The sequence below is a fragment of the Salvelinus sp. IW2-2015 genome, linkage group LG31 (genome assembly GCF_002910315.2).
Source record: "Salvelinus sp. IW2-2015 linkage group LG31, ASM291031v2, whole genome shotgun sequence".
Taxonomy (NCBI): domain Eukaryota; kingdom Metazoa; phylum Chordata; class Actinopteri; order Salmoniformes; family Salmonidae; genus Salvelinus; species Salvelinus sp. IW2-2015.
The window spans coordinates 2,416,493-2,428,011 of record NC_036870.1 but is presented as its reverse complement, the minus strand read 5'-3'; the positions used below and the strand labels follow the sequence as shown (position 1 = coordinate 2,428,011).

The 11,519-nt window shown below is 41.3% G+C and overlaps 1 pseudogene; it reads left to right on the top strand.

Annotated features, from left to right (window-relative positions):
* The first annotated feature begins 3,167 nt into the window (after positions 1 to 3,167).
* Positions 3,168 to 9,279, top strand: LOC111955564 (eomesodermin-like; annotated as a pseudogene).
* The last annotated feature ends 2,240 nt before the right edge of the window (positions 9,280 to 11,519 follow it).

The window sequence follows — 11,519 nt, the reverse complement described above, 5'->3', positions numbered from 1 at the left end:
ACTGTCGCCGGAAGCTCTGGACTGTGAAGGCCTGATGCGTGGGGCCGGTACAGGTGGCACCGGACTGGTGACACGCACTTCAGGGCGAGTGCGGGGAGCAGGCACAGGACATACCGGACTGTGGAGACGTACTGGAGACCTGGTGCGTATAGCCGGCATCAATAGTACCGGTTCGATGACACACTTCGCACGGTGAGTGCGAGGAGCTGGCACAGGACGTACTGGGCTATGGAGGCGCACTGGAGACCTGGTGCGTAGAACCGGCACACATGGCACTGGACTAATGACACGCTCCTCAAGGCGAGTGTGGAGCGCTAGCACAGGACGTACAGGGCTGGGAAGGCGTACTGGAGACCTGGTGCGTGGAGCCGGCACAACTTTCACCAGACTGATAGCACGCTCCTCAGGACGAGTACGGAGAGCTGACTCAGGTGCCATTAAAACGATAACACGCTCCTTAGGGCAAATGTCGTGCATCCTCCACCAATTCAATAACTCTCTCATTTCTCTCTCCTCCAAATTCTCCCTCAACTCACTGACGGTCTCTGATTCTCTCCGTTCACTCTCCTCCATTTTCTCCCTCTTCTCCCAGACTGACTCTGGTTCACTTCTCTATGTGGCCGCGAACCCCGGCGTCATCGCTGTCCTTCATCATAACCTTCCATCTGCCGCTCCTGCCAAGGAAGGCGATCCTGTCCTGCCAGGATTTCCTCCCAAGTCCAGGATCCCTTCCCATCCAGGATCTCCTCCCAAGTCCAGGATACACTCTCCTCCTGGGCACGCTGCTTGGTCCTGTTGTGGTGGGATATTCTGTCACGTTCGTTGGAAGCATACTTGGACCAAGGTGCAGTGCGATATGGTTTCCACATATTTAATAGAGAAACACACAAAACAAAACAATAAAGAAATAAACGAAACGTGACGACAATGGAGTGCTAACATGCAACTACACATAAACAATATCCCACCAAACACAGGTGGAAAAAGGCTACCTAAATATGATCCCCAATTAGAGACAACGATTACCAGCTGCCTCTAATTGGGAATCATACAAAATCACCAACATAGAAAAACAAAACTAGAACCTCACATAGAAATAATAAACTAGACTAACCCCCAGTCACGCCCTGACCTACTCCACCATAGAAAATAAAGGCTCTCTATGGTCAGGACGTGACATATGTCTGGATTTTGCACACAACCTTATTCTTGATCCCGGTTCTTTGCGCACTATCACTATGAGTCGGTGTCAACACAAATTGTGGGCACATTTGAGATCACCATTGTTTTGAGTGCGTTGCGTAGATGGACATATCTTAATGTGATGCTTAATTCTTCGGATAAATAAATAAGTGCACCAATGGATCCCATCCAAACGTGAGAATGTTAATTTAAGCATTTATAAACCATTATTCAACCAAGTTTATAGGCTCAAAATGATGTAAACCCCTGTTTTTGCCCTTGCTCTTATAAGCTTCCATGCACTTCAAACAAAAGCTGAACCTAGGAATCAGACTCCAGAGCCCGTTATAGGAGAGTTGTGTCAATGAAGTGGCTTGTTTAAAATTGGCTTACAATTATAACATTGGTTTGTGCAGGCTGAAAAAAAAATTGCTTTCGGATGCTATTGGAAATGTGAACGTTTGTAATAAGCATGGTAACAAGCAATTCGTTGTTACACCTCTGTAATTACAGACTGCAATTACCACCAGTTACATGTTGTTAGTYCAATGTAACTATGAATTATTACAATGAATGACGATACGTGTTACGGTATAATAACATATGTCATGACACTGTAATAAGGACCCCCTTAAAACGAAGTGTTACTGGTTGTAATATGTGGTTTTTCCTGGCTTGGCTTCTGCAGTGATTTTACCAACGCACTGCTACTGCATAGCTGTAAATGTCTGAAATGGTAAGCGTTCGATAAACGGTACTGTCCAACTTCATCATTGGAATTATAGTAGCCTGATGCCATTTCTGTTTGCTCTGCACAATCACTAGAGAGCGCTGTCCCAGATGATTCCACTGTGAAACAAGTTTGCTGCTGCTCCAGGGCTCTATATTCTCACATCTATCTCTACAATAGTTCACAGTGAACATAATCCAGTAGCTTTGTATGGCTATATATTTTTCTGGCCGATGTTAGTTTTAGTTTTGGGGACAATTTTCATAACAGGGATATGATTCCTACCCCTTTTATTTGTGTATGTTTGTGTAATAGCCTAATATCAACCTATTTTAACCAATTCGTTTCTAAATCGAACGGAACACAGTGTCTACTTAAACACAGCGTTGTTTACGTTATCTTTATCAGACCCCCAAATAAAAATGACAACTGTAAAAGCTACTTTAGGGTCATATTTAGAATATGCAAAAGTGGCATAAGTGGCCAATGGGCTTCATCGGTGTCAACGCGAAGTGGCAGTGTTCTGTATTTTTCTTCTTATGGCACGTAGACTGTCACTGCCAACCCTCTCCATACATTGTCCTCGTCGTACTTTGGTTTCACCGGCCGGCGCGTGCCTGAATAAGGAGTTTGGATAACGCCGTGGCTCTTTCCCGAGCTGTCTTTTCGTTCTACATCACCGGTTACCTCACCGGTTACCTCAGACGGAAAAATTATTGGCAGTTTTCCTTTTCTTGAAGAACAGCAACCCTGTGTGGATTTGTATCCGCATATCGCTTTCATATAACCGTTTGATTATGAGGACAATATGTTGTTACATTAACTGAAAACATTGTTATTATTTTTTAATCTAAGAGTTAGGATTAAATCCAAATGAAAATCAGATACAACAAATCTAGAAAAATCAGTTTCTTTAAATATAGGTTTAGGCTATTTGATCACATCTAGGGTAATCATTTAGCCTTTCCATTCAATTAAACCATTCCCAAAACTAGGCCTAGCATTTATATTATTTGCTTGGTTGATAGCCATGATTGTTTAGGATATTTTCCCTTTTAATGAACGCTTATTAAATTGCTCTCAATTGATGGTCATTTATGATATATGTTTTATGAGTCGTTTTTTGTGAGACGAATAACAAATTCATCTCAAAAAGGGATGATTTATTTTCATTGTGAATAGCACAGACCTCACAGACCTTTCACTTTTTTCACCGTTTCCTGTAAACAGGCTCAGAGCCACTTGACATATTTGCTGCTTGATACAAATATGTCACTTCAGGGAGAACATATCAGGACTGGAAGATGTGGCGTGCATAAGGATCTAAATAAAGGAAAGTTCTTTATTATTATGTAACATTTAKATTTCTTATAATTTGATTCCATTTGATTTTAACATGCACACTTTCGTAGAATTCGAAGAGAGGGATTTTTCAATAGCAGGCAATTCAATTTGACATGTGAAGAGTTCTCAACAAAGGAAACGAACAATAAGGAGTTGATATGTATGGACGCTTAGAGCACGTGCGGACTGATATGACTCTGACAAGAATTGTCTAATTAAAGGTTGCTAAATTCTAATAATTCTAATAGTGCACCTAATTTCAGTGTATGTAACACAACAAGCAAGTATATTGTAGAGAAGCATTGCACAATCTAAACCGCTTTGAAATATATTTTCCATAACAACAAATATTGTAAGCTATTTTCTGGCTGGTGTACAAAACCGAAAGTAAAAGAAGCAAAAACGAAAGTTAAGAACGGGAAACATAGAAATAGCCCACATAGAACAGAGCTACCGCTTCTTAGACTTGCTTTCAATCAGTATGACAGACCTATAACTTACATTTCTATATGAATTTGGTTGGGTTGTCCAAAAAGTTACATGTTGGAGCTTTAAATGCATGAGGTTTGTTGTTGTAACTTGGCAAAGGGTATGTTCATTTTTTACATACAATGTAGGCCCGAGGAATGTGTAAAGTAACAAAATACTCCAAAAAAGTATTCAATATAAGTGAGTTTCAACCCCCCCCCCAAAAAAAATCGTGATTTATAGGGTGACCAATACGTAAAATGTGTTAATTGTGTAAATAGTTCTCTAAGAAAACAAATGGTCAAAACATGATGTCTCTAGCATAATCCGATCAAAAGTTATAGGAATTGTTACCCTTGTAGGATGGCCACAGGGTGACAAAATCAATAGAGACAGAAAAAAATATGGTAAAAAGTCAGGAAAATTGCATCACTTCAGCTGTGCAAGAATGAAGGCTACTGGTTAACTGACAGGCTCACTTTCCTGTTGAACTCATCATCTTTATTCTCGAATCCGCAAGACATTAAACAATATAGAGGCAAGATGGATATCGATTTTGAGACATGACATGAAGTATTTTCATATTTTAGTATACGTTTTTCATATTCATTCCAAATTCCTGTTATTTTTCTAAGATTTCTCACAAAAACAAGCGTATCTCTGTGAAATGTCAACGAAGCACTGAGCATATATAAGCTTTTCCTTTTCAAAGCCTTTTACATTTAATTCAGACCTTGTCATGCTAATTTTGCTTTTTGCGACCCGCGTAAATAACTTTGAAGAAGCAAACACAAAATGTAAAACCCTCAAAAGTTGTTACAGAAACCACTGCTGTATCAACAGAGCTTAGGGCTTACTAACAGATGCATTAGGTTACGAAATCCGAATTGTTGGATATAATGCTAACGATATGTTAGAGAAAGACCCCACTGAATGATTATCGGTAAAAATGCATTTTATAACATAAGGAAGTGACATTTCATCACCAAACCGTGTTTTCACCCACTCTGTGTGGATATCTCACAATTACTTGAATATATTTTGGAAAGAAACTGTTGATTTCCAGTCCTTCGGGCAAACTTTCAACAAACTGTAAAATGTTCATAAAACARCGTTGCATATAGGCTAATTGCTTTRATCCAGAATATCTGCAAACATTGCGCATGAATAGCCTAACAATTTAGCGAATTCAATGTCATCACAGGCCTGTAGAATAGCCCAAGTCGTTGTCAGAATATACGGAATAGGCTACCCAAAGTCCGTGCAAATGTGCAATGGATTTTAAATGGTTATGTCAAATATGATAGCCTATGACTAATTTCATTAAATCAGTGAGTTGAACCAATGGGCATGGAAAGGGTTATAGCTTATGACATGGATCCCCCAAAAGCTCCTCCCCTGACGCTTGCCATGAGTTGGGTGTTTAAAGAAGGCGATCATATAAGAGCCCTTGAACAATTCTTGAGAAGATCATAATCGTATAGCGTGCGTAAATCCGTAGGTGCAACTGAGAAGGTCAACGTCGGTTAGCAGAGGAGAACAGGAACGGCCACAGAGGACTCCTACCAGGGCGCAGTGGTGTCGCGTCTTGGTGGTTGCGATTGTAGCCWATTTTTTGGATCCTTTAATTCTGTAGTGTTTGCTATTTCAAAAAATAATGCAGCTAGAGAATATTCTTCCCAGCGCATCAACCATCAACTTACCCAAGACTTTTTACAACCTCACATCATCAGATAGTGCAAATAATAGCCCGGGGCCATCGCAGATCGAATTTCAAGTTGACCGGACAGAATCCGAACCAAGGAACGGTCCTAATAAATATTTGAGCGGAGTGGGGAACGCCATGATGGGTGAGGGAGAGGGCGACGCCTTCACTGGGACTAAAGCTACCCCAGACGGAAGAAAAGGCTCACCGATGGTCGGTGAGGATGACCTGTCCACTGGCCGGCGGTACAACATAGATGAACTTGGCTCTGACAGATATTTCATCCCGTCCTCTCAGACGAGCTCCGATATGGCAAACCCGTGTTCCCTCTTTCCATACGCAGGACAAACGGGGACAGTGTACAGCGGGTCAAATGGATCCAGGTATTCCTCCCTTCATTACGGATCGGTCTTGCCTCCGACGGGGTTTTCTTCCTCCGTGTGCACTAGCCGGAGTCAGTTTGGCAGCAGCTACCAGTTCGGCCAGGGTCCAGGATGCCTGTACCCCTCCTATCCGGGAACGGGCTCATGTATTGGTTCCATGGCTCTGCCAGGGTCCACACCGGGAGCGAGAGCTCAAGTTTATCTCTGCAACCGGCCCCTGTGGCTCAAGTTTCACCGATTCCAGACCGAGATGATCATCACGAAACAGGGCAGGTGGGCAGAGGCATTGAAAAGAAAATAGCTTAAACTTCATGACTAATGTTCAAACTTAGACGTTAAAAGGCATCAAGGTTCTGGTCTAATGCTTCTAAAAATGTTAGGCATAGTCGTGTTCACAGAGCTCTCAACTAGCGTTGCACCTCACAGATTAGGGTGTTTTTTGGGGGGGACCATTTTTACTGTGAGGTATCAGTGGCTTATTACCACCATGTTCTGTACTTGGTGGGACACTATACTTTAAAATGAATGTTTGATTATGGTTAGCCTAAAAAATATCCGACCTTCTCTGATGTTGCAATAATTGTTTATATTTCGTTGTGTCACATTTGAATGTTATTTACTTGTTTATTTCGAAATAATAATTTAGGTTATACAAAGTTTTAAAGCCATTTTATTACATTTTTATGTGAGGAAAATAAAGTGTCAAGTATTAATTAGTGCATGCCATGACCTAACCTTACGAATCTTCTGAAATGCAACGACTCCCTCTTGTAATTTTCGTTTTGAGTGCACCCTTCAAATGTTATTTGCAATAATTGTGCCATCGAATTTGTTKTTTTCTTTCAGGCGGATGTTTCCKTTTCTCAGTTTCAACATCACTGGACTGAACTTGACGGCGCATTATAACGTGTTTGTTGAGGTCGTGTTGGCCGATCCAAATCACTGGCGATTTCAAGGAGGAAAGTGGGTTACTTGTGGAAAAGCAGACAACAACATGCAAGGTGAGACTAATATTACATGCACCTTTAATGTACTTATTTAGAGGCATATTTCGAAACTAAATAAGGCCTCTAGCCATATAGTCTACAGAAGCAGCACATTTAAACTAACGGGGATTAAATGAAATTTAGATCGGGCACGTTTCGTTAGATATTTCCCTGCAATTTACACCCAATTAACTGGCTGTTTATGCTGTGCTCTTTGTTTTTGTTGGTTTATTAACCCCATTTTAAAAGAAAAAGACAACCATTCAAACATTGTTAGCTGATGGCGTTCATATCAAGACGGAAAACAGATTCAATTATAATTCATTATCAGTAATGTGTCATTTTTTACAATTTATTTTCATATAATATAAAATGGCCTGCCAATGTTTTAATAATATTTGAATTGTAAACTTCAATCTTCCATTTGTATGTTTTTTGCAATTAAATCATTTTTAAATGTTAGCCTAATAGCTCCACAGTTTCACATCGGATTGCTTTTAACGTTGAAATCCTGAGCACATGATTCAATAATAGTTTGACTGCAAGTTACTCGGTAAATTGACAAATTGCAGTTTTTTTTGTTTTTTTTTTAATGTAAGAGAAGTTCAAGTTCAAGAAATGGAAAATATCTGTGCTATTCTTTCAATGTGTGTTTTGCATTTGTGCRGCATTGTACTTAATACTTGTATGTTTTATGTCCCGCGTCATTTATTCAATCACAGGTAACAAGATGTATGTTCATCCTGAATCCCCGAACACTGGAGCTCATTGGATGAGGCAAGAGATCTCCTTCGGCAAACTGAAGCTGACCAACAACAAGGGGGCGAACAATAACAACACACAGGTGAGGCCTACACCATCATTTAGTATTTTCTTTATTGCAACTCAAATGTCTCGGGCTACTTTTAAAAAGCTGTCTTTGGTGTTCTAGTAGGCATAAGAGATCACAAATGAGTCCAAAACCATCCTTTTATTTTATTCCGAGAGTGCTATTGGCAAGTCTCCAAAATGTCATTGGTGATGTGACAAATAACCAACCACAGTAACTGTTTTGAGAGCATTCCACGAGAACCCCAAGCGTTAACTTTGGAATTCACACTTTTTTTTCTTTGCAGATGATTGTCTTGCAGTCTCTTCATAAATACCAGCCTCGGCTCCACATCGTGGAGGTCACAGAAGAGGGAGTGGAGGACGTAGGCAGTGAAGCTAAGACACAGACTTTTACCTTCCCAGAGAACCAGTTCATCGCAGTCACTGCCTACCAGAATACAGACGTAAGATACCCGCTACTATCATCTTATCTACATAAGAAACATCTTATCTGCTTAAGATTTGTCTTATGCTTCTATATTGACTGTGTCTATAAAATGTGTTTTTGTCAACACTGCCGACCATGGCTTGACCATGCATCTTCTCTCCTTTCCAGATCACACAGCTTAAAATCGACCACAACCCCTTTGCTAAAGGCTTCAGAGACAACTATGACTCGTAAGTGACAATGCCTTGCACCTATTTTGCATGCGGTTTTGGTCGCCATTTTTTTCTGCTCTGCTACTTTTAGTCTGTCAAGTGTGAACTTGTTTTTCTCTTGCAAATTACTCATCCTTGGACCTTTGTCTCTCTCTCTCCACAGGATGTATCAGCCCAGAGGGTGACAGGCTGACTCCCTCCCCGACAGCCTCCTCGCTCTCACCAGATTGTGCGGGTGCCCGCTATGCCATGCAGCCCTTCTTCCAGGACCAGTTTGTCAACAACCTGCCCCAGAACCGCTTCTAACCGGGAGCGGGCTGTGCCCAGACCAACAGTCTCCTCTCCCCAGGCGAAGACGTCGGGGCCTGGCTCGCGCTGGTTCGTCACCCCGGTCCAGAAGTCGGCTCAACAAGCTGGACCTGTCCTACGACAGGCTACTCAGCCAGACAGTCTGCTGTGTACGGCATCACCCCTGCCCCTCCAGACCTCCACGCCCTCAGCTACACCCCCGACTCGGCTTTCGCCTCAATGGCGGCCAGCTGGGCAACAGAAGCACTTACCAGAGAAGATGACCACAGGCCTGCCTGGTCCCCTCGCAGCCCCCCAGCTTCACAGACACCCACTGGCTGCTAGCAAAGACAAGCTGCCCGAGGAGAGCACCGCAGCCTCCACTGGATCGAGACTCCACTCGCTGAAATCTGTGGACTCTAACGATTCGGGCGTGTACTCCATGGTCTGCAAGAGACGCCGGATGTCACCTGGTGGGTGAGCACGGAGAACTCGCCCACATCAAGTGTGAGGACTTGACCACAGCGGAAGAGTTCAACAAAGACAACCCAAAGGCATGGGCTAATGCCTTCTACACAAGCCCCTAAAAAGACTGTATTTATTAAAATCGTATAATTTGTTGTTTTTATTCAGTGCTCCCTTTTACCTTTAAAACACCTTTTTATTAACTTTTATCTAAAGGTGCAAAGCTTCGTGCTCCAGCAAGCTGCAACAAGCTCACCCCCCCCCCCCCCCCAACCATAACTGAAACACACATGCATTGTGACAAATTGTTGTTTTTAAAACATGTCCCCAGTTCATTTTATTTTTTACAAATGTGATTTTATTTAAAGTAATTTCGTTGTACAGTATGTGTGCACTTTAGTATGTGATGTATCTTGTACAAATTGTCTTCGTGGAGGTGTTATGAAATGGGTAATAAAAACAATCTTTCATAAACAATCGTCCAACTTTGCAAATGGAGTCTTGAAATGACGTTGCCACAAGAAAGCAACGCATATATTTTGATGCAAGACTTCGCTCTCTTACATTCACACATATTATCTTCGCATGTACAAAGGTTCACTACATGCTGTCCACAGCGTGGTAGCCAGGGCACGAAAACAGCAAAGAAGTTGAGCCTCACTCTTCTACACTATATGTTGTGGAAATAAATAAAAAGTTTATTGGTCGCCTACACAGTTTAGCAGATGTTATAGCAAACGTGTGCAGCAAAAAGCTTATATTATTAGCTCCTAACAATGATGTATAAAGTCAAACAGCACGAATAATCCCCCCAAAATGTTTACAAGAAGTGTTGGAATGAATCCAATTTAACAACCCAAATAGCACTGTAACAGTAATCCAAATGCAATCTATGTGTATATACACCAGAAGAATTTACACAAGATATACTAAGAATGATGTGTGCATCAATAGATCTATTAGTGAGCTATGTCAAGAATCCATTCTATAAATAAATATGCGGTGTGTATAAACAGCAAATAAAATGCAATGTACTAATTACTAGTAGTAATATTAGAATGAGCTATGTCGAGAATAAGGTCTTTAAATAGACAGTACAAAAGCCCGTCGCAAAATGGACAGAATTGCAGGAAATTAGCTTACGAACCAGAGTCCAAAATATACTGTGTACAAAATATTAGGAACACCTTCCTAATATTGAGTTGCACCCCCTTTTGCCCTCAGAACAATCTCAATTCGTTGGGGCATGGACTCTACAGTGCCTTCGGAAAGTATTCAGACCCCTTCCAAACTTCTTCCATTTAAGAATTGACTTGATTTGGAAAGGCACACGCCTGTCTATATAAGGTCTCACAGTTGACAGTCCATGTCAGAGCAAAAACCCTGTCCAATCAATGGAAGTTACCACAGGTGCACACCAATCAAGCTGTAGAAGCATCTCAATGATGATTCATGGAAACAGGATGCACCTAAGCTCAATTTCGAGTCTCATAGCAAAGGGTCTGAATACTGTTATTGAGTTTTAATACGTTTTCGCTTTGTCATTATGGGGCATTGTTTGTAGATTGCTGAGAATTTTTTAATATATATATATTTTTTAGATTAAAGCTGTAACGTAACAAAATGGAAACTGTTGAGTGTGAAAAATCCAGCAGCGTTGCAGTTCTTGACACACTCAAACTGGCGCGCCTGGCACCTACTACCTACCATATCCCGTTCAAAGGCACAGACATATTTTATCTATTTTATCATATTTTATCTTGCCCWTTCATCCTTTGAATGGCACACATACACAATCCATGTCTCATTTATTTCAAGACTTAAAAATCCTTCTTTAACCTGTCTCCTCCCCTTCATATACACTGATTGAAGTGGATTGAACAAGTGACATCAATAAGTGTTAATAGCTTTCACCTGTATTCACCTGGTCAGTCTATGTCGTGGAAAGAGTGGGTGTTCTGTACACTCAGTGTATACAGTGCATCCGGAAATTAATCAGACCCTTTGACTTTTTCCACATTTTGTTACGTTACAGCCTTATTCTAGAATTGATTAAATTGTTTATTTTCCTCATCAATCTACACACAATACCCCATAGTGACAAGACAAAAATAGCTTTTATGACATTTTTGCTAATGTATTAAAAATAAAAAAATGAAATATCACATTTACACAAGAATTCAGACCCTTTACTCAGTACTTTGGCAGCGATTACAGCCTCAAGTCTTCTTGGGTATGACGCTACAAGCTTGGCACACCTGTATTTGGGGAGTTTCTCCCATTCGTCTCTGCAGATCCTCTCAAACTCTGTCAGGTTGGATGGGGAGCGTTGCTGTACAGCTATTTTCAGGTCTCTACAGAGATGTTCGATCGGGTTCAAGTCCGATCTCTGGCCGGGCCACTCAAGGACATTCAGAGACTTGTCCCAAAGCCACTCCTGTGTTGTCTTGGCTGTGTGCTTAGGGTTATTGTCCTGTTGGAAGGTGAACCTTCTCCCC